At 38.7% G+C, this 24,414-nt stretch overlaps 1 long non-coding RNA gene across 1 annotated transcript in view; it reads left to right on the top strand.

Moving 5' to 3' along the window:
• The first annotated feature begins 3,076 nt into the window (after positions 1 to 3,076).
• Positions 3,077 to 24,414, top strand: part of LOC146591768 (uncharacterized) — a 126,942-nt gene continuing 105,604 nt past the window's right edge. The window contains exons 1-2 of the long non-coding RNA XR_014896735.1: positions 3,077 to 3,191; positions 9,904 to 10,083. This is a non-coding gene — a long non-coding RNA (uncharacterized LOC146591768). The remainder of the gene's footprint in view (positions 3,192 to 9,903; positions 10,084 to 24,414) is intronic.

Here is a 24,414-nt window from a genome sequence, read left to right as displayed (position 1 = left end):
CGCCTTCCCAACCAAGCTCGGTTGCGCGGCCGCCGGTTTCCCAGCGCTGGGATGACGTCAGACATTCTGGTGTCCATATAAGGAGATGATTAAAGCCAGGCCGCCGGCAGAGCGGCCGGGAGGGAGGGGGCGGCGGTGGCGGGATTCCTGCTCCCCGGGCCGCCCTGCCCCGCCCCCTCCCGCGGCCCGGCGGGAGCGGCGGTTTTGTCCGTTGGGACCGTTGCCGGCGGGCGCCGCTGCGCGGGCTCGTGCCCCTGCCGCTGCCCCTGCGCGGCTGGGGAAGGCGGCGCCCCTGTCCCGTTCACCATCGCCAGCGGCCGTTTCGGGAAGGTTCCCTCGGGGAGCGCCACGGTCCCGGCGTGCCGTAGCCGGGGACGAGTTCAGTGAGTCGGGCGGCCGCGGAAGGCCAGCTGCGCGCTCTGCCCGGCACGCCGAAGCGCTGGTATTTATGAGCCTGCTGCCTTGAGGCCTTCAAGCAGCGCTCTCGGTCTGAATAAAACTTGGTCTGTGAGCCCGCCCAGTGCCCCGTGGCTGTCGCGCTCTCTCCCTGTCAGGCGCTGCCTGTGCGGTGTCTGGTGGCACCGGGAGCACGCGTGATATGAAACAAAGCGTGTGAGTAAGGGCTTACAGGACTGCCCTCTGTATTTCTTCCTTTCCTTCATAACGTGGACACAGCATTAGATTTGGGGGAAAAAATGTAATACTAGCTTCCAGGTAGTTTTCACTTTGTCCTGATGCTGCTATAAATCAATGTTCCTGTCAGACTAGCTCATGAGAGATTTCATTTCTAAGTGCTTCAGAACAAACAGGATACTCTTTCTGCGCACCTTTTAATCCTATCAATAGACAATAAAACGCATAGAAAGAGTGATTAAATCAGTAGGTGTTCTGGTGCCCGTAAGGATTTGTCATTATAACTTGTAGTAGTTGTTACTGATGGAGCTCCTGGGATAGTTATAGGCTTTAGGCCTAAAGAAATAAGCAAAACAAATTTGGTTTATGTTACGTGCGTTTTGTGCAGGTTTAGAAACCCTAGCAATACTTTTAGTTCTAAAATTCTCTTTTTTGGTATTGTATTTTTGTACAGTGAGAATTGTGCTTACGTATGTGTCTTTATTGACTTCGGTGGGAAAGCTCAAACTATTAATTTCCATGCTGCATTGTCCAGTTTTGTTCAGACACAAGTATATCTGCAAGTTTGATAAGACAACTAAATTCTTTACTGACAATCGAGATGCACTTAAAACAATCAGCTTTTTATCAGTAATGAGTGTATGAAGTTACATTATATATTGCAAGTATACTGCGTGTTATTAGCTATATCACATTTTACTTACTGTTTCTGATACATGCATTCCCAGTAATGCCTCTTTAGCATGTTATGGATCAGTAATAATGAGTACCCACGGAAATCGTTCTGGATAGTTATGTGCAGCAGCTGGAAATTACAAAAAGCTAATTAGGAAATTAGTCCATGTTATGAACTAATGATCTGCTAAATTCTATTTTGTGGAAGTATGCAAAGCTAATAAACAGCTTATTTAATCTTTTGTGGAACTTGCACATGAGCTAAGTTTTCTGATTAAAATAATTGCTTTAAGTCTGAGATCTTGTATACCAAGTTGTAGCTGAAATATGCACATATATATGTTTTAAAAACCAAAAAATATGCTGTTTGATCAATTTAAAAGATTGTCATGGTGGTTCTAATAGGTACATTTGCTACAACCAAAATAAAATATAAAGGAACACACATTGACATTTTTGGCAACCTTCTGAAATTATTCACCTACAAGGCCGAAATTTGTATATTTGTGCATATGGGGGTCAGGTGGTATTACGAGCTTAGTTTCAGCATGTGAGTTATATTGGTGCCATTTTTGCAAGTGCGAAAATTAACTTTCATTGTCTATACTACATGACTGTAAGTACAGCGGGCCCATCACTGAAATTCTGTGCTTGTTGTTGCCGTGGCTAACTGTAATTTTTGATGCCACATCCAGTAAAATTACAAAAGGAACAGCCAGTAATACATGTAACATTGCTTTTTGCCTTTTTTTAAAAAGTACTACCTTTACATTGTTTTCTCTTCTCTTTGCAGCATTCAAATCTGTCATGTTGATGTCGTATGAATTACAACAGCAGGTATTTTTTTAACCAGATTCTTTTGCCCTTTGCACCATTCTATATCTGTAGTGGTGTATTAATTACGCTTCTACTGTGAGATTGTTTCTCCAGTTTGTAATTTTATTAATGCTTCTGATCCTAACAGATGGTTACAAGACAATGATAGATTTTGATCACAATATTTTCTGTTTATTAAGCTCAACGTGGAGATGTATGAATTGTTTTACTTGTCCTACTTCCTATCTGGCATTGTACATGCAATGGTGAATTCCCACTGAGAAAAAAAGGAGTGCTAAACCTCTTCCCCTTCCACACACTCAGAATTTTAGTATTGTTAAGAAGCAGTAGCTATTATTAGCATTATAGTGGTGCCAAGCATCATGACCAAGATAAAGTGGTTAGACTGAAAGGATTAGTTTATAAGACATTCTTTGGATGTCTGTTGCTATTTCATGAGCAGAACTCAGGTAAGACGACTTAAACCCAGTTCTGCAAAGAACTTTATGCCAGCACACTCTTGTGCTTATGGGAATCTCCACTGAATTCAAAGCCAAACTTTCTCTCTGTCCTAGATCTTCAGTTAATAAATTCTTATAACAGGCAATTCCAGTGATAAAAAAAAAATGCTATGGGCACAGTCTTACTTCTATTCCTTTTTTTACAAGATTATGATGAGGTATCTTCACAAGAAGATGAAAAACTATATTGTGGCTTGATCTGAGTTAGATTGAAGCATTGATTCTTTTTCATCTGATTTTAGTGAAAGTTGAGCCATAATGAAGTTAAAATATAATTTCTTGCTGCATCTGCTGAGCATAAAGATCCCTAAATATCCATGGTGTAAATCAATTCTACGTTGACCAGGTCTGCATTTTTAATTTTGCTACTTTAGCTGAGTGGTTTCTTGCTCTGACGATTTGGTTTTTGCTTTCCATACTCTCTACATATCTACAGTAGAACAGTGATGATGTTGCTGGCCCCTCTGTCAACTACCTTCTTCTCCCATACATTAGTGTATCTTCCAAAGAATGGATTTCTTTAATTCACTAATTCCACTGAAATAGGTGAGATATATGGCACAGAGGTAATAGACTTCAGTCAAAAAAGGGAGAACACTGCACACTGACAAACAGTGCAGCTGCAATGCAGTCTCTTCCATAGTGCCTTCTGGAGAATGCTGCATACTTGTCTGTACTGCATGCTGCAGTGGGGGTACACAACACTGCATGGGCAATTGGCAGGAGCAGTGGTACAGAACCATTTTCAAAGAACTTGGTCAACTTGCAATTGTTTATAGTTAGGAGATGTTTTGCTAGCATGAATACTTCAATTAAGTCCATGAGTCTGCTTAGCACTAACCTACATTTCACAGTAGATATTTTCAAGATTAGGTACCACAGCATGGGAGGATTAGGTTTTCCAGGCAATTAACTTGAGTGTGCTGAATCACTTTTCTCTGGACAGGCCTGATGTTGCTCCTTGACTGTACCAGCTTCTAACTTTTCTGAATAACACCTAAGTTAGCTGCCTAAAAAGTTTACTTAAATGCTGTTATATGTATTGCTATTTTGCATGTGCTGGATTGCATTACTGTCTTAATCCTATGAAGATTTAAAGGTTTGAGTTTTTTTTTGTTGTTGTTGTTATCAACATCAAGAGAGTTGAAGGCTGTTGGTCAGCGAACATAGGACTATAAGGTCAACACATTCAGCACTTCCCTCTTATTAAGCAATTAACTTTGGATAATCTAAGGATTAAGCACTAGATGATTGAAGGAATCATTTTTTTTAAAAAAGAGAGACTTTTTCTTTTCCCCTTTTGTGGTAATGTCTGCATTAAGCACAAATTGTAAGTTAAACATGGATTTGTTGTTGAATGGTATTACTTTATTGATGGCTCTAGTATATAGTGACTAGCACAGAAAGGATACATTTCACACCTAAGAACAGAACCGGACCTAACAACCTAGGGAGAAGAAAGAGCAGGTTATTAAGGAGCTTATGACAGTGTAGCTTCATCATCATATTATGTCGATGTGTCTTGCCATTATAAAGATGACTTCTACCATGAGACCAGCTTAGGTTTTGTTAAGTTCTGTGTCTTGGCTGATGTAATATCATTTTAGGAACATGTGTGCTAGGAATTCTAAGGAGACCCATTGTGAACCCATGTGCACTGAACATACGTTAGTCACTATCTGAGCTAGATAGGAGCAGCCTATCTGGGGTTCAAAACTTTCAATTACAATTGTCAACCAGCTCCTGATTACTAACTTTGTTTCATAACAAAGCACTGCTCGGTTCCTAGCTGCCATTTTGTAGGTCTGTTGTGTTGTTAAAGCCTAATGGGATTAGATTTGCAGAGAATGCTGCTGCCAACGCAGTATCTTCTTCAAGAAGATTCTTGCTAGAGGATTTACACAGTTATGTAATGTCCACTGGGAAGCCAAAAATACAAATTTAGGGTTTTTTTTGCATCTTTGAGTTATAGTGCTAACTGCTCCAAGTCCAAAACATTTTAGCAACCACACTGCATTCTTGAGTGGTTTATATTGGAGTAGCACAACAATTTTAACTGTATATCCAACAATTGTAACTGTAAGTCAACCAGTGTTTTTAAGAACAGAAAACAGATGTGGAAAAGAAAGGTGAACACTATTTTATTCATATACATATAAATGCTTGTTCTAGACACTCATGACTAGGAAAGAGGGTAAAAAAAAAAAAAAAAAAAAATAGAAAAAAAAAAAAAAAGGGAAAGAGTAAAAAAAAAAAAAAAAAAAAAAAAAAAAAAAAAAAAGCAGTGGATTTTCATACTTGTGAAAATTCCAAACAAATATAATCGAGTACCTATGTATGTGGAAAGCATGTATAATAGCTTATATGTAGTTAAAATTACAATCTATTCACAGTAAACGCAAACAAAATGTATTTTGGCTCTGGTGGCAACATTGTTCTGAATCTATGATAGACTTTGATTTTCAGTAGGCAGTAGGTAATTTTTGGGAGCTTGATTACTTGACCAGACAGACCAGTATTGCTAAAAGAAAAAGAATTAAAGCCAACAAACTGTTTCTATATATCACACTAAGTATCAGCATTGACTGTGTCTGTGTTCTTTTAAATAAGGTTTTTAGGCAATGACAGATGTATATTTGTGTTCTGAGTATAGGTATTCTGGCTCAGAGTGTGTCAATTTAAATGAATTGCTTGTAAAACATCTAAAGATTTCTGTGAAGGGCTTTATTCACAGTGAGCATGTTTCCATTTTGATAGTCTAAAATATTCATGTTACCACTAATAATTTAGTAAACACGTGCGGTCATGTCTATATATGCACACAGAAAAACTGAGGCAAATCAACAATATTAAGTGTATTTATCTTAAGAATATTAAATCTCATGGGGATGCTGTCATTCAGCTTAAAATGGCTTTTGCTGCACCTTCGTTCTTTTCCAAGAACATACCTTTTTGGAGCAGTCAGACTCTTGTCATTAAGTTCAGTTTACAAAACTGTTGCATCTGTCAGCTGAGGTGTGGTAACTGATGCTTTTTGTGCATTTTTGTTATGAAGTGGAAAGGTGGTCTTAAATTGCTTGCTGTAGCTTAATTTAAGCTTCTTTTTATTTCACTTTGCACTGAAATGGACAGATACAAATCACCTCTGCTGAGATATGTACAGTAACTCCTGAAACTTTTTGATGTCCATATCAAGAGCACAGTCAGATGTGTTTTTGCATAAGCATTTTCTCATGGAATTATGTTTACACCAGTTTCAAGGATGCCTGTATTCAAATCAGCCTACGTGGCTGACCTATACCATACTTCACTATTTTTTTTGGCTGCATGTTTATCAGTGTCTGTTGCAGCTCAACAGACTTCCCCCCCTACGCTTATGTAATTGTATATATCAACTCCTTTCCCAGAAGTTGCTTGTGTTGGATTTGATCCATCAAAGTGTTATAGTATGTGTGTATTGATAAGTGTAAAAGTAGGCTAAAATTGTGTTTTGCTCATCTGGAGTCTCCTGAGTTGTGTGTGTGTATATATATATATATCCCTTCTGCAGGATTAACAGGCTCAGGGGTTTGTGCAATTTTGTGTACATTCCAGTTCACCACAAAGCTAAAGTCTTTGCACTGGCCAAGATTTCTGGAAAAACCACTGACAAAAATTAAATAATACTATATTTAGTAATAAGGAACTCTTTGAATATAAGCCCGTAATAAATTTTTACTGGAGAATCTTGATAAGGTTTAACCCTTTCACAGAGTCTTTATGGCTTAAATAAGTATCTTATTTAGCTTGCATACTAAAGATTTGTGACTTTATATCAGTAGATACAGAAGCTTATTGCCATTAGCAAGTACTAAATGATCACGTTATGCAATAGTTTAAAAAGAGATTGCAAGACAACACCAAATTCCTGTATATATTTATGAATTCTTTTCATACGTAATTGAAATACAAAGCTGTAGAGCAAGTCATACTGAGGTACTTTTGAGTACATTCTATCTATTAATTTGTCTTGACTAAAACTCTTTCAGTTTCCCAGACCTCAGAGGAGCTTCAGATAATTACAGTAAAGAAAGAAAATTAACCTAATATGGAAATACTTCCTTCTTCCTGCCATAAGGTGCCTAACCTACAATTAGTTTCATGTAACTGGACCTTGTACTTGCAAGTTAAATTCAGTAGGACTCATTTTAATATTGCTCTGTGAATGTATACTTTTTGTTCTCCATTTCTTATAAAAATGCAGAAGTGTGGTAGACAGAATAGGATATATTCAACACTGTTCTGCTCATAGGTTTAAAGATCTGTAGTGCTACAAAGGCAGTTTTATATAGTTGTGAATAGGAGATTCCAGATTTACATTGGTCTATACCACATTCCTGGGCTGGAAAAAACTGTCCTCATGACATTTTATGTCCATAAGAATAGTTGTAGAAGCCTTTAAAGTGTGCTGAAAACATGCTGTTCTTTCGTAGTCTTCTCTGCAGCTAGGTTCATAGCTAGTAAGAATTACATTGTGATCTCTTGCACACATGGAAGAGCAGCCCTGTACTTTGCTTTACTTGCCTATGGGACCAGATATGAGTGGTCTAGATTTTTGCTCTATTACACCAGTGAGATTACTCATGAGAATATTCAGAGATCAGAATGAGAGGTTTATAAACCTTCCCCTAAAGGAACTTGGCTATCAACTGTTAGTTCTGTTAAAATGTTTTGGAATCATTCCTAAAAAAGGTATTGTGTTGCATATGATACCATGTATTCAATTCACTAACAAAAAAAAAAAAAACTTTGTTAATAAACATTTACATTTTTTTGAAACAAGCAGATGTTTAAGTTCTGCTATCTTAGAGTTGCTGGAAGACAAGTTGCAAAAACTAAGGGCTACTCACTTCCTGCAATTGCCTTAAGATTTCTGGGATGAAATGAAATCGAGGATTTGGGGGCTTTATGTAGCAAAAAATGCGGATAAGTATGTCCCATACAAGTGTCTATGCATGCTGTGTCAGCATTGCCAATTAACTATGGTATGTAATGGTGAAGTGCATGCGAACTGCTGCCAAATGAGGGTCAATAGCCTCAGCAATGTCACACTGTGCAAGGTATGCTGTGCTTGTGAAATACTTTCTCTTCTGAGACAAACTTTCTGCATTCATTAGTTTCCCTTGCAAAGCTGTTAGGCAAGGCTAGACTCACATTTTTTGCTCATACTGTATTTGATTTACATCAGTTGAAGGAAATGGTAATGTGCAACAGTGAGGGTGGAATTTAAACAGAAATCCACAAGGGATCTCCATAGTGCAGACCAACTTCCAAATATGGGAGAAGAGAAGCAGCCCTAATATCCTGGGAAGCCATCCTCAGTCTCAGTTGGACTACATGAGCTTCTTGGAACTTGTTCAGAAAGGTGACTGCTGTAATGCTTTAGTCAGAATAAGGGAATGAAATACAAATAGTGTGATTGCAGAAAGAAGTGTCATTGAACTTTAACTGTAGAGTCTGAACAACAGAAGTGCAGTTTTTTTCCATTCTGATTTTCAGTGTACAATAGTGCACTTATCCCCAAATCAGCATGTTTATCCATACTCTGCCAATTCCCAATCCATTAGGTTTGCAAACTCATCAAGAAGACTCATAAGGGGAATCCTTGTGAGAAGATTAGTGGGATTTACTACCAGGTCTAGGTTGAAATTCTGCCAGAACAGACTCTCGAGCTAAATCCACCAAAATTGAGGTTCCATGTTCTGCAAATTCTTATTCAAAGACTTAACAGGAGTCACAATATACATTTAACAAAGGGAGGACATTTCCAAAAAGGTCTCCAGGAAAGCAGAGGTTCAACAGATTCTAACTAGTAGCTGGTAGATTCACTTGTATTTGACTGTTGCAGGCATTCTAGGCTTCCAACTTCCGTAAGTAGTGGTAGCCGTGTGTCAGCCAGGCACACAGAGAAGCAGCAGCTTCCAGGCCAAAGGAGTACAGAGCCAAACCAGCAAGTGCAAGTCTGACCGAGTAAATGGCTGCGGAGTGGTTTGCATTTCTAGTTGAGTCACTGTTTACAGAATACTTTGTAAGTGGTGGGTACCCTTATTGACTGCATTGTGGACAAAGTTTAAGCCCTTTTGACAGGACGAGGAGTAAACCTGGCTTTTAGAAACAATCCAGGAAAATGAAGCCAGTGTCTTATAAATTGAAATGCCAATAAAAAAGCCCTCCTATGGAGATGAGGAAGCTTCTTATGTCAGAGTATAAACAGTAGGACGCTTTCCCTTACTCGCTGGGAAAGAGCTATGAATTTTCTACAAAAATAGCTCAGGTAAGGGAAAAGATGTAGTGCTTATTCTTGTAGGAGACTGTATTAAGACAAAGGTAGAAGTAAAAGATTTTATTTTTCTTTCAAAACTGCCTGAGAAGTATTCAATATTCCTTTAGCACAAGTGGTTTGATTGTACAATATTTAAAACTTCTGAAACTGTCTTTGCAGGCTGAACATTAATTGAATTTGGATTACTTTTTGCCATAATTGGGAAATGGGTGTATATTATTTATATGCCATTAGGCAAAAGCATCAACATTTCTCTCTGCAAATCCTAAATAGTTTTTTGTATGCCTCCACACCTTCCCTCTGCCATGACCACCAAAAGAAAGATACCATGTGCAAGGGAAGGGCTCTTAAATTTCAAGCCATAACTTTCTCAGATTATAGTTATAAGGTTGAAGATGAGTCATAGTGATACAGCTAACATGCTGTCCGTGAAAAATTTAGCAGGAGTGGTATTAAATTATACCATTAGCTTTCAGAGCTATCCAAAATGAGAAATACTGTAACCTTGATAAAGTTATTTCTGTCTAACTGCAGAAATTTTTTACTTTATTCTGTAAGAAAACATTGCTTTGGCTGCTGTTTGGAAGACACATTTTTTTTCTCCCAGAGGCTTAAGTCCTAATTCCCCATTTGGTTCTGCTTTTCACTTTCCATCTCTGTACATCATCACAGAGTCTGAAACTCATTTTGCAAAGACATAAAAGACTCTCCCTTGCAATACATGCTTTGACTGGTCAGTCTTTATTGAAGATTAAAAAATGAATATATGCTTTCCACACCTGTAAATGACATTAAGGGTTTCAGTATCAATAATTATTGAGTAATAGCTGCTTTTGAACTTTTGATGAAGTAATTATTTTTGAACTCAGGATGAATTGATTTAAATCAGCATCAAAAAGCTGTAAGTTTCAATGTTAATCTTGTTTTGTGTTGTAGATTGGAAGAGGAAAGCAAACCTTTTCACTCTCATCTGGTTTCCCAGTTCTGATGAAACTAATTTCTCGACTGAACTAAAAAGAGTAAATGAAAACAAAGAAAGCAGAATTCCTGCCACAGCAGAAGAGGGCCCAGCTGTCACTGACTATTTCCAGGTGTTTAGCCATTTTCTTCCACCAGGTATGTAGTTTAAAGTTTAAGCAGCAAACACAAAGATGTTTCAATAGTATTGTTTCTTTAATTTGCGTGACTTTAATACAGTAATTATAATGAAATAATTTGAATTTAAATTTTACAGAGGTTGCCATAATTTTGGGTTTAGATAAGTGTGTTTTTCAAAGAAAAAAATCCATTTAATAGATAGAAATTCTGCTCTTGTTTTTAAATAAGAATCTTGATCAGGCTCTGGCTATACAAAGTAGAAAAGTTCATTTGGCTCCCAGCTATGTGAAATGAGTCCATTAGCTATATCTAGATTGCAGTTTCACCACACCTTGTCCACACTAATTAAGTAAGTGAGAAACCGGTGGACAAGAAAGTGGATTCACAGAGGAGCACAACATATTCAGCACTACCAGTGACAGGAGTGATGACACTCAGGTATTAAGTCCTGTTGATAAAACACTATCATTCTTTTTCTGAATTTAGGCTGGCTTGCTGCCTCTTGCTTGTAGAAATACCTAGCCCACTTACATTTCCCATTGCAGCACTGACGTGAATAAAACCAGCATGTTATTGGCATCCTCTCGTGAGGATATATGGTTGAGTATCATTTGCCCCAGAATATTTGGTGCAGGCTAGCAGGAATAAAGGATTGGGGAAAACAGTTTCTCCAGGATATCAAGCAATTGAAACCTGGCACTGGTTTATTTCGCACATGACCTGGTAAGGGGTTATTTGAAAACAAGACAGAACTGAAGAAATTACAAGTAGTGTTTGGATATTTATTGCTTTCCTGGCTGTTAAAGCACATTATTAATCTACAAAAGGATCTCTTCTTTCTTATAAGCCACCAAGAGTAAATTAGTTTTTCTGTAACGGCTTGCTTGTGTCAGAAAATTGTTGTAGTTGTAATACGTTATTAATGCTATCTCATTCTGAAGCAGTTACAAGCAGTCAGGCTTGTATTTTGTGATGGGCACTGTTTTAGCAGGCTGGCCTTTCATGTTTGCAGTCTGACAGGTGTCATTTTAGGACTCAGTATTTATTTTGGAATGAAGTTAATTTTGTGCTGCCATAAAGCTGAGTTTCTCATTCTTTTTTAGAGAAACTCTTATGTGTTTCTAGAGCTCTTTGCTGAACTAACATCCAGTTAAAGGGACTGTGGAATAACTCCCACATCAACTTGAAAGACATCATCAAAAAGACTCCTCAAACCTGAAATTGAAATAACAAGAGCAGCCTAAGTTTAAGATTGCTCTGGAAGAACTTTTTAATATTTGGCATGTATCCCTCCATAGGATCTCTCCAGAGATTGTTTATATAGATATGCTACAGTCATGTTTTCACTTTGTTTCCTTGCTGTTTTAGACACTAGGCTTTTGCTTAGATGATCTCTCATCCTCCAATTAGGAATGCAATATAGTAAAAATACTAAACACATGCTAAACTGAGAGAGGAGAGCAGTTCATTTTATTGTGGAAATCCACGATAGAGGCAATCTCCATACAGGATTTGATTTTGTATAATGTCCACATTTAGAATGTATGCTTTAGCTAGTGTGGTTTAACTGGTGATAGATATAATGATCTCTCATGTTACAATCAGCATAATTATGCTAGCCAGACCCCCTCATACAGATGTAGCTATTTTACCAGAACTATTTTCACAGTAGTAGCTAGGGATTTGGAATAACTTATGACAGCACAACTAGGAAGTGTCCTAAGCAGAAATCTGGCCAGAGTCTGTGCATGGAGTTTCTAACACTGGTTAACAGTTGCATCATTCCTCCAGGTCTCCTAGATGTGCTGAGTCTGGCACTGAAAAGCTATGAGATTAAATGCTTCTCTTTCAATTCATGTCTAGCTTTATGCTGCAGAGCAACAGCTGGTTGAGGGATTAAGTATCTTATAAGTACTTAAAATAATGTAACCTATAGCAGCCTTTCACTTCTGAATCCTAAAATGCTTTAGAGAGGTAGTTAAAGCACTACTTACATCTATTTTATTCTTGTGTCTACCCTAAGGCTTCTTCATGGAAAGAGAATTGCATGGGTTCTTTGTTCCAGCTGGCTGTCCATGAATGACTTAGGTGTGTGTTGTAAACATTAGGAAAGGGAGGCATGCCATGTGTATCACATCACAAAACAGGAAGATGCTCCCATTATCAGCTTGTGTTTCAAGGGGTAGGATCCCCTGTACCCACTTACAAGCCTTGCAGAAGCTGGAGGCTCTTGTCTCTTTGTTCCTGGTATCTTCCTGTGGTACTGAGAATGCACAAGTTCCCACGTCTAAAATTTGACAAGGGGAGTAAGGGAAAATCATTTGTCTCAAGTCAATATCTGACACAAAATATAGTCGAGAGGGATTTCCTCAGGATAATGAGGTTATTCAGGCTAAACTGGAAGAGCTGGTGATTTTTTTGACTGCAAGAAAGTGCCAGCTTACAATATACAGTGTTACCCTTTCTCAAATCCTGTCCCTTTGTTCTGCCTATCTGAAGTGTTTAGGGAGTGGCCAGGCTTTACTATCAGTAACAGAGTAAGGGATTCTGAATGTTAAGTGCTTATAATTTCAACAGAGATATATTTTCACTTTATCTTCATCCAAATATTATTGATTCCAAAAGTTTATATAGAACAAAGTTCAAAAGTTCAAAAACTGAATAAATTCACAGTAGAAAAATTTCATCAAGGTCTATTAAATGCGGAGGCATTATTTCTGGCTCAGGAAGATCCTGAGCTGTAGATGGCTCAGAGCTGGGCAGCTGTATCTGGGTAATTGTTATTTTATTCTTGCCCTGCTTTTGTATTCTTTCTTGGACATTTGCTCTTGGTCACTGTGAGAGCTGGGATAGTGTGCTGGATGACACACATCATCTAATTCTGAGTGTCTTCACGCTGTTCCTGTAAAAACAATTCTGTTCTAACACCTCAAATCAAGAAAGAAGCACCAAAATTAGTGGCAGGGTAACAAGAAGCCTCAGGGCCTGTGTGATATGAAAATAACTTGTCATCTGCTGTTTCTGCTACTTCCTCTTTTCTGTGTGAGCTCTTCTTCTGCTCACTCTTTAAAGAGAGGCTAGAATTAATTCGCCTCTGTTACAACAAAGATGCATTTTCTATAAACACAGCAGTGTTTCTATTTCAAAATTAGTGATAACTTGATGGAAAAAAAGGACATATGATGCGTCATCATGTTCTGACCCTATGAACAGCTGTGGACACAATGACCTGAGAGGCACAGCTGCGGGTCTGGTCATGTGGTGGGCTTGCATCTGGTCACATGGCAGAGACTGCTTGCTGAGCAAAGCTGTAGCTGCCATGTGTGCTTCCAGCACTCAAAACATGAGCCGTAAAAGATCTGCATCCCCTAGTGACTTATTTCTTTTATTATTTTGCATGTATACTAAAGATACCCATTTGTGTATTCCCATGCACTCTATTTATGTGTCGACAACACTATAAAGTATAATCTCATGCATCCTTCTTCATGAAAACCAGGAGTGATCTTGTGGCATCTCTGTTCTGAAAAGATGACTGGAAGCAACCTCCCATGGCTTCATGCAAACCTATTTTCTTTCTAATTCCTAACTATCTCTAACTGACATAGCCTAAAAATTCCATGTGTGTTTAATTAGGTTTGCATTTCTCTTGGAGACTGGGAGAGAGGGCAGAGAAAAATAATACAATAGAAACCCAGAGAAGATTAGATCTGATAATGAAGTAAAGGAAACACACTCTGAACAAAGGACAGAGACAGAGTGGAAATTTCTACTGGGAAAAGCATGTACACATTATACAGACAGGGCTGCTTTGAATATCTGAGAGCTTTCATGAGGGAAGGAGAGGGTTTTGTTCTGTTCATGAAATGACGGTGAGCATAGGCTCCATTTTAGCAAGGGAAACGTGGCATCTGTATTTTAGTTTCAAATTGCGTAGTAGTGGACAGGAAAAACATGAGTTTAAACTTCAGCAAAACTTTTTAAGAAACCACACCACATCTGATCTGATACACTTAATGCATCCACAGCACAAAACCTGTGGGAGGTCAGCTTGCTTTGCCTCCAAGGAAACTAGTACTTCTATTGCTTTTCAGAAGAGTTAAAAATAATACCGCTGAGTATACTTCCAAGTGTGGTTATCAGCAGTGGGGGCTCTATGCTATGCTTGCTGATGTTGGTAAAGCTCTCTAGAGGCAATGTGTTTTTGAGAAATGTTTATAGTACCTCATGGCTACCAAGTTTATCGCCTTAGCACAGTAGCCTTTTAAGAATGGCAGCTGAGAGGATGCTGGGGGTAATATAGTAACCTTCACTGCTGGAGACCAGGACCTTGTTCTTTTCTTAGTTGTCTAGTTGCAAAACAAGATACTGATACCAGTTCAAGACTTGGAGAACAAAGGGAATTGTGGTTCATAGATCTGTGTGGCTCAAACCCCCAAAGCAAATAGTTTTCCAGTGGTTATGAAATGTCCTTGGAGCCAGGGCCTCCAAATCCCCACACTGGCTAGCCTGTAAAATACCAACTGTGACAGTCAGGAATCATAGAATCGGTAAGGTTGAAAGGGACCTCCGGAGATCATCTAGTCCAACCTCCCTGCTCAGCAGGGTCACCTAGACCATGTTAGACAGGGTTACATCCGGGCGGGCCTTGAAGATCTCCAGAGAAGGAGACTCCACCACCTCTCTGGGCAACCTGTCCCAGTGCTCCGTCACTCTCACAGTGAAGAAATTCCCCCCTCACGTTCGGATGGAACTTAATACCTTTCATTGCATGTCAAATGTCTCAAAGCTGATGTGAGATGTAAACATTAATTGTCACATGCCAGTTTAGGAGGTGAACCTGTCAGTGCAAGAGCAGATGGTATTATATGTGGGCTTTTTTACACAGAATGTGAAAAAGATATTATTATGTCCAGGATACTGGTCAGCTGAGTTACACAGCAGATAACATATTCTGTGGATTTTGTTGCTAGGCTTTACTTAAGAGAATTTATGTTCTATTCAACACCAGCAAACAAGTGTTTGTTATTGTTCTCAAAAAAAAAAAAAAAAAAAGTCAGTGCAAAAGGAATACAAGTGTATTTTTAAAGAAGTAATATCACAGATGAGTTATGACACAGTTTGGATCAGCTCTCCACATGCAAAAGCCAAAGCAATTATATTGATTATAGAAGTGAGAAGCCTGTGTTTACCTTTTTTTCACACAGCCTTCAATAGTGGATGCAAGTAGATAAATTCAGAGATGGTGATTGAGTTGGAGGCTGTGACCTTTGTACTGAAATCATGCAAATCATACTGCATCATACAATAGCCAACACTACTGTAGAGAGAAGGAGAAGGTGTAAACAGTCCAGCTTGGCTGCTGCCATCCTTTTTCTCTAGTGTCAACAAAGGGAGAGGGAGCAGAGTTGCAACCCAGGCCAGACGTTGGCTTGTGTCTCCTGAAGTGCCTTGCCTCAGCAGGCCAAAGCTGAGGCAGTTTCTGTGAGCAGTTTCTGTGAGCAATAGGATAGGAGAGCATTAGGAAAAGAGCAAATACAACCAACAAAACAAGACAGCTAGTACAACGTGCTGGATTTGTGTAACCTAGGTTATGCCTCCTCAGAGTCCCTCAAGTCCAGGGCTGGAACAGCAGGAGCTGCTTAAAGGCTCCAGCAAGGCCAAGAAACATGAGAACAGGGAGTGCAGAAATGCAGCAAGTGGAGGTAGAAGTCTCTGGTGAATCCAGGACAGAAGAACAGCAGGTGCTGGAGGCCAAGGGTTGAGGTACCTTGTCTCAGAGGAGCTATGTAAAGAATCTTTACATAGCCCAGCACCTGTAGATGGTGTCTCAGGCTTCATTCTTCTGTGGTAACACCTAAGTTTGTATGAATGTGCATGCGCGTGCATGCACACACACACACTCATGCATTAATTTGGAAAAAGTAATTTAGGAAGGATTCAACTCTAGTATGAGCTGGAACAAGGAGAAAAAAGTAGACGTAAGAAACAAGTAGCTGTTACGATAAAATAATTACTTTTTTACTGAGTACAAAATAACTTAAAAGTACATCCAAATATAAATTGAATTACATTTAAAATTATGATAATGAATTAAGATCAGCTTTGAGCCAGCATGAAATATTTTAAATGCTCTTAAGTTACCGCTCTTTCTTACTAACAGTACATTTCAATGTATGGACACTGCAGGAGCACTCCAGGAGCTACAAATACAGCCGATAGTGCTGCAGGCAGGAGAACTGTGCTCCCTCCCTCTGGATTCAGTATCTGGATCTCCCACCCTGCCCAGAATCAAAGGAGGTTTGTCATAGTCTACTCCACTGTTTCCTCTTCTGCTCTGTAGGCTCAGTTTCAAGTAGTACAATGCATTGGAGACAACATAGCACTGCCCCCCTAGCCTGCAAAATTAAAGAGAAGGTTGGCATCTTAGGAATGTGCTTTCTTGCAGTTGCCACGGTCAAAGGCTGGCCTTTACAGTGAGAAGAAGTGATCTGGCACTACTGCTAATTCCACTATATATGTTTCCATGTGCATAGAATGATCCAAATCTTCATGAAAATCTCCAGGCTGTTTCTCTTTTCTTTCTTACTTTTATTCCCAGCTAGAACCCCACAGCCACACTGAGTTCAGACTTCTTATTCTGGAAGCAGACAAAGATACTTTTATTTGATATATTAAATAGCAAATATTTTCTATTTACATTTTCATAGGAGCACAAATATTTACACAGACTTGTTATGGGAAGGTAGCAGTTGTTATACAGATCAGACTACTAATCTGTCAAGTTTAATCAGATTGTGGCCAGTCTGGACACCTTCAGAGGAAGGAGTAAGAAGCCCTACCTAGGAATTCCTGCCCAAGGGTGATAGAAAGCCAGGAGGAATATTTTTTTCTGCCTCTATCATGTGGCAGTGAATTTCTCCTGTTACTTGTCCTGTAACCTGAAAGTCTGAGCAAACTCCTTTCTGTTATGAAATAGTATGTACTGAGTGGGAATTTAGATGCCTACATCCCACTATGTATGAAAGTCCTACTAGTATAGACGTCTTCACAGGCAGCATGATTCACTCACTGGCAAGATGACTGTCATTTGGTAGCAGCTGGATTTACAAAACTACTGAGCTTGCAAAACTCCCATGGTAGTCTATAAGAAATGCAAGTACCAAAACATTAGTTATAAACACATCATGATTTGACATTATCAATGGTGAAGATTCTTATCCTTTTTTTCTACCAAAAGCTGCTATTGTTAAGTAACTGAAAGTATTGTAAAGCAGTAATAGTAATATCAATCTATCTGATGATAGATTAACCTCCCTAAATATGGAGGTCCTGTTTCCTCTGTAAGTGTAAGTAATACCTCTAGGTTATTACTTACATCTAACTGTGCTCTTTGCAAGTTCATCTAGCGCTACATATTTTTCAAAGTAGTATTAGATATTTCATGCCTGGCATTCTCTTCTGAGGTTGGCATGGAAAAAGTCCTTATCTTGCAAAAAGAGAAGCAGATTGCTAAAAAAAAATAAAATAAAAAAAATAATGTTTTTTTCATTCTTTATTAGTGCCTGGAAATTGCTAAGTCACTTTTTAGCCTTATTCTGTAGACAAATTTTCCTGAGCCATTTGAGAGCACTATTTCTGTTTGCTTTTGTTTTATGTGATTTGTCATGAACACAGTAGTTATACAACTGGATGTGTTGATTGTCTTACTGTTCATGCAGTCAGGTGTGTTATGAGGTGGTCACAGAGTTAATTTCCCCGTTTAAAACTGCCAAGGTGTTTTATATTAAAACTACAGTAGCTGAGCAACAGTCAGTAGTGATCTTGGATACAGCACCAAATTAGAATGTGAGAACACTGTTGGTTCTCTTCTACTGCTTCAGGATGACTTACAGTAAGTCTTTTAACTTTTCTAACTCCAATAACAAACACCAACTGAGATCCACTCCCTTGAATTCTTAGATGTTAGCTTTTTGACAGAGCTGATACGATATTACTTACATCTTCACAGTCTCTTTTCCTCCACGTTGCTGCTCTGGGGATACAGACGTAACTTATACTGGGATGATTTGTTTACTGTCCATAAATTATACTATTGTAAGATACCTGCAAATATCTCAAAGGCTTATAGGAATGTGTGAACATCTGGGAGATTTTTTAATCTTAGCCATTTGTTCTATATTAATCAAAGTGGGGGAGGGGGCAAGGGGAGAGCTTATACCTCAGTCTTCCATTGTTTCTTCCTAAGTTATGATTTGGCCCAGATTTCTTATGAATTTAGACTAAGTTTGAAAAATCTTATTCAAGTCCTGTAAGAAAATATCTTTGCCTGTCTCACTGAATTAAGTAGCAAAAGTCTCACAAATTTTGACAGAGCAAGGAGTTTACTCCTGAACTTTGAAGTACGTAGGTGACCTGCAAAAAAATCTCAAAAGTTTTCACCTACCTGAGCATCAACATTCATCTCATTTTGAACAAAACTCCCAACATAAATGCAAAAGAATTGTGTATTTTTATGTTCATACACATTATTCCCAAACACATTCAATCTGGACTTAAACTCTTGACAGTCCAGAGGCATTCCCAGATATTGCAAAGGAAGCTGTGAAGCAGAGCAGGAACTGGTCTCAGATTGCGTGCATAAACACACTCTGAACATTACTTAATCTGTTTAAATATAACCCCTTGCAGTGAATAAATTGCTTCTGCTATACATGTTTCCAATACCAACCCAACTGTGGATGTAGTCAGCAATGTTTGCCTGCATTGATCAGTGATACTGTAAAACATAGTGCATAGTCTCTGCTGGCTTACCCTTTTTGCAGTGATGTGATTAGCAAACTGTAAAAGGTAGCATGCATAAGATACCTTAGCGAAGAGCCACAAAGGGATAAGTAGTCTATGGGATACTTTATGGCTATTATAGAAGTTGGAGAATATCTATTCAGGCATGAGTTTTAGCAGCTTACAGAGCATCCTTCTGAGTATCCAGAGCTTTTCAGCCACACTGACAGATGATGAGGAGCTTCCAAGACAAAATTAACGTAATCTGTGACATTCCAGCATACGTTTGGGTAACAATAGTCTGAGGCGCTATTAGCATTCTCATGAGAGGTGAACGTATTCCCCTGGTGATTCCTAAACCACTGATAGGAAGCGCCTCAGCTGCTGATGGCTGGCATTGCAGCCCGTCTGCTGACAATTTACAGAGTTGTCACAATGTGCAAAGTAAAGCTGTAAACTTTTCCCTAGCAGATCATCTATCCCTCCCTCCCCTAGTAATTCTAGGAATAGTCTGCCCACTTCATGTTTGGAAGGGAACTGTCATACACTACATTTCAATTAACGCTCTGCTTGCAAAGTGCCGTTGGAGTTTGAACACCACAAGGGCCAACATTCCTTTCTTGTGGAAGGGCTTAGTAGGTGGGACAGTATTTTTTTTCTTTGCTGAAGACCAGGCATACTAAACACTCAGAAGGCTAGCAGAAAGACAAGTATTCCTGCTTTCTACGTTGTACCTAGTTACCAAAGTCAGTAAGCAGTGTCTATTGTATTATTTATGTATCATTTGCTAAGACACAAAGGCCTTGTCTTTATTTGGAATAAGTCTTGCACACAGGGGTGTAGAGGAAATAATACAGCCCCCTTTCCAGATAAGAGACAGCAAATTTGTGCTTTTCTCAGTCCTGGGATAATCTATGCTCATAGTTTTCTTTACTACTTTTTCTCGTGTGGTTTGCCTTGTGCAGGAGTACCAGAAGCTGCAACTGCAGTTAATTCCTTCCATATAGCGAAAACAGACTAGATAATGCTATTGATTTCAGATGAACTGCAGTATTGCAACACAGTGGATTACTGAAGTGAAGTGCTTGAAGAGCAAGACCTTAAGGTGTGTTACATGGTGTGAATGAGATGAGTTCTGAGTTCAATGTAATAAATAGGAACTAAAGACTTTTTTAAAAGATGTAGAAATGAATCAAGCACATGAAAGCTATTATAAACTCTCCTTTCAAAACAAGTTAGTGGTAACCTGTTGAAAAATAGTAGAGCATAGGTATCACTGCAAATTCAGTGACAGATCATGAAATAGGCTCCCTTCATACTATGTGTATCATCTATCCGATTAAATCCATTGACTAATCTAGTTGTCATTAGCTCACAGTCTGAAACACAGATTCTTTGCCTACATCTGTAATCCTCTAACCTTGTTATGCTATAGACTTCTCATGAACCTGAGCCAGTGGAGTAAAAGACATTTTAAGACAAAATGTAATTACAGACTACCTGCCTCACCATGCCCACAAGCTCAAGTGTCAGCCAGCCAAGCTTTAAGAGAGTTCGCCTGTGACAATAGTGTTCTCAGAGTCTCATCACAGTGTCTTGTTTCTAGGCTGCAGTATTATTAGTCTTTTCTTCAGAGAAGCCTGATTTTGTCTGTTATCAGATGAAGAAGACCGCTTTTGTTAATTAACTTTAGGTAATTTTGTAATCTCCACTAGCTCAGGATTTAAAGTTGTTTAAAACTTTATCAATTTTATTCTTAGTCTTACTATTACAACTAGACTTCTTGAGTTCTCTGATTATTTAATATCATAAATATTCTTAAATAAAAATGTCTAAATCTTGTATCTGGCCTGGGGAGAAAAGCTCAGAAATGGGGATCTCTAATTCTGAAAGTCCAGAAAGTAGCTGAGTCACAGCACTCAGGCCAATGTACAGGGCTATGAGGAAATTTAGGATTTTTCTCTGTTTAATATCATATACCACTGTCCCATGGATAATACCTATAAATTTGTTGCAAAAGAATTCATGGATACTCTGATTACTTCGAAGACTTAATATTCCCAGAGATAGTGGCTCTTAGAGATTGCCCTGTACAACTCGGGAAATGACCTTTTCGAAACAGGATGCAGTAGTTCATGTATATGAAGTACACTGCAAGAGTTCTTGATTTTGGTTGGGGCCTTGAAGGTCCTAAAGTATTACTGTTCCTGGGAACTACCAGAGAAGATGTGTCTGTCTTTATATATATCTTTAATGTAAAGCCGTGTGATGGTGGAAAGCCAATGACCAAACTTTTAGAGAAACAATCAGTCAACTTTGTGAGAGTTCAGGGAAATGTTGCTTCAAACTGTCAGATCATCTGTGCAGTTAAGATAACTCATACTTTTTAAAGTAATGTTTTAAAGTTCAGTTTGACTCTTGGAAGGGATTATGAAGTGGCTTTGCAATGCTATGCTTGCCTCTTGGTAGTTATCTCAACTCTTATCTGTTTATAAGCAAAAAGCTATTTTTAACTGCTACTTCTACAAGATCTGATTAGAAAATGAAACCAAAAGAGAGTTTTCTTCCTATTCTTTAATTACTTAAAGTAAGGAGCTCAGGTACATTAGGAAAGATAGAACTTGGGAATCTTTGTTAAAGTTTCTATTTGAAGCCAAAATGAAGCCCAACTTCCTCTCTGAGAATGGCATATAATACGCAGGCACAATAGGGAAAAAAAAAAAGGCAGAAGATGCCAGCTTTTCTCAGCAGTGGTAATAAATACGGTTTGGAATATGCCTAAAGGGAAAAACAGAAAGCAAAAACAAAAAGACCCAGGTGGGCTTGAGTTTAAAGTGGCACTTTTCTGCTAGTATAGAAAGAATCAGCTGTCTTTTCCTTGGGAAATTGGCTGTAGTGTTTTGAAACAGGAACTTAGACCAGTACCGTTTTCACTTGAAGCTGTTGAAAGTGGAACATCAGCAGTGAGGAGGCTGTTGTAACTTAAATTTCATAAGACAACTGGCAACCAGTTCTAATGAGAGCATTGATTCTAGACACATGTGTGCAGACAACTCACCAAATGATTTGTTCCAGGTTTCTTGCAAAATGTAGTGGATGCTAAAATGTTGTTGCAGTTTTTCTCTTCTGGACTACCAAATGTTGTAACAACCTGGTGTGCTGTAGTTGCTAATGCTGTTCTGTATTGCTGAACTCTGCAGGTCTACCTTGAAACCATGAAATAGGAGAAGGACTCAAAGTTAGTAAGGCTATTGCTAGAAAACAAAATATAAACTAGTTTAACAGCAATAAAAATTCAAGGTTTTGACCATCGAAGTATGTTTGGCATTAGTGGGACAAGAGATTCAGGTTCTTGCAGGGCCAGGTCCTAAGTTCTCGCCCCACAAAGTGATCTGTGAAAGCATTTTCCTTAATCTAAAATAAGATACGCAGACCGGAAGTATATGACTGCTGTTTTTCTGTGGGAAACAAAAACTAGATTTAGAGTTCCCTTGAGTCAGGCCGTTCACAGTGTTTATTTGGAAAGATCTGGATTTCTGTTGTTTTGTCAATATAGGCCACACAAAAGAAAATTCATCAAAGTCTGATAGCTGCATGGAGAAAAGTCCTTTCCCCTACTCCTTTTTACTTGACCATCGGTGGCTGTATAATTGCACATACACAGGAGAACTCTCCTGCCCCTGAGAAAAGCCTTGGGGAAGTTCTAGAGATACTGCAATTTCATTTTGTTCCTGTCTTCCTTTATCTATTGACAGAAATATGATGCTTGCATCTCTCAGGCTAACCTATTAAGAAGCTTCCCCAGGGTTTGTTGTTATGCTGACATGCTCTGCCACAGCATTTTCATATGAAAGAGCCTATATTCATACTGAACTATTTCTGAAGTGCTACTTGCTATTTTTTTCCTTCTATGTTAAAGACCACTTCAGCATCAGGAGGTATCATCAAATAGCAGACAAATAGCCTATAGTCCCTTTTGGAGAGCTATGCTGTCTTGATAGCAGTGTCTTCTACCAGAATGTTATAGGATAGAGCTGTAATGTCTCTTGGGTGGGAAAGTGAGTTCATCTGCCATAGCTGCTCTGTGTCCTAATAGTTGCAGCTTATTTCTTCATATTTTGGGGAAGGAAATGGGAGGCAGGGAAATGAGACATCTGTTAACAATTGCTACGTAAGTATGCCCTGATCGGTACAGTGATTAGAGGCCTTGAAGATAACTCAGAAGCTGACTCTAATTCATGTGACTTTGCACCGTTCAAACTATCAGTCTTACATGGCACTAAGGCCTTGTATTGGCTCTGTACAAGTGATGGATATCACCCGTGCTGTGTATCAAGCTGAGCGAGTGGCAATGAGGTCGTTACTGTAGAAAACAGTATGTGTGTGAGGGTTAAGACCATCTATCTATTGGTGCAGTCTCCAATTTGTCATATTGTAGCTTCTGAATTTTTAACAGTCAAAACTGTTCTCCACCTAGTTTTCCCTGCGTCTTCCCTGAATTACGTACAGCTAAATTATGGTCTGTTTGGTGTTTTTCGTGATTCCTGCTGTTCTACACCACTAAGAAATTTTCTTGAGCTATCACACTCCTGAGCTACATAAATTCTCTCCAGTCCTACCGTATCCTCTTTGATATGGAATATATTCTGTCAAAACTAAAATATTTTCAATTACTTTGCGTGAGAAAGTTTCACTAAATGAATGGTTATATATTACTGTGTCTGTTCTTCTGTATGCATACATATAACTTACCTGCAATATCCTCAGGACAGGAGCAAGACCACTGTCATGGGATGTTTATCTATACTGTACACTTTTTCTAATTCTTGCAAATTATACCAGTGATCAATTACTGCACAGAGTTGCCCAAAAATACTGCAATTACTTTCTTATCTGTCTTACCTCTTAACAGTAATGGCAGTCCTTGCATTAACCAGAGTCATTGCCCTTAATATGCTCCCTAGTGTATAACTGTTTTGATTTTATTTGTCTTCGACTACTGTTTCAGTAACAATCTACCTGTTTCATTTGGTTTGATGATTCAGTATCATGATGGTTAGGGCAATAGGAACATCCTTTAATAAATAACTTACTACTACATTTCCATTCCTCCTCGCCTCCAAATCTTCCTCAAAACTATTACAGGTAAATTGAGAGTAGCCTCAGAGCAAAACTTGTAATGCAGGGACTTGTGAGTAAATCCCACTGTGATCAGTTATTATGGCCTTGTGACTGGCATGAGGGAGAAGAGTGGCTTAAGAATCAATAAGATGCCCTAATTACTAGTGCAAATATTTTCCTATCTTCTAGAAAGCAGAAACTGCTGCTCCTGTTCAGTGACATCTTCCTGATTATGTCTTATTTCTTGAGATTACTATCTGAGTGCCAACATTTCTTTCAGGTAGAATAAACATCTCAAAGTACAGATTTTTGTGATCTCTTTTCAGTTCTGCCACTGATGCCTGTCTATACTGAACAAGTCTAAACCTCCATGGCTGAAAAAGGTTTAATATTTACACCTCTCAGAGCAATAAGTCACCTCTTGGTTCTGTCGAGTAAAGCACA

Source organism: Rhea americana, unplaced genomic scaffold (assembly GCF_003343005.1).
Source record: "Rhea americana isolate MKP2758 unplaced genomic scaffold, rheAme1 scaffold_36, whole genome shotgun sequence".
NCBI classification, from domain to species: domain Eukaryota; kingdom Metazoa; phylum Chordata; class Aves; order Rheiformes; family Rheidae; genus Rhea; species Rhea americana.
The sequence above is the reverse complement of the archived record's forward strand: the minus strand, read 5'-3'. Positions and strand labels throughout refer to the sequence as shown.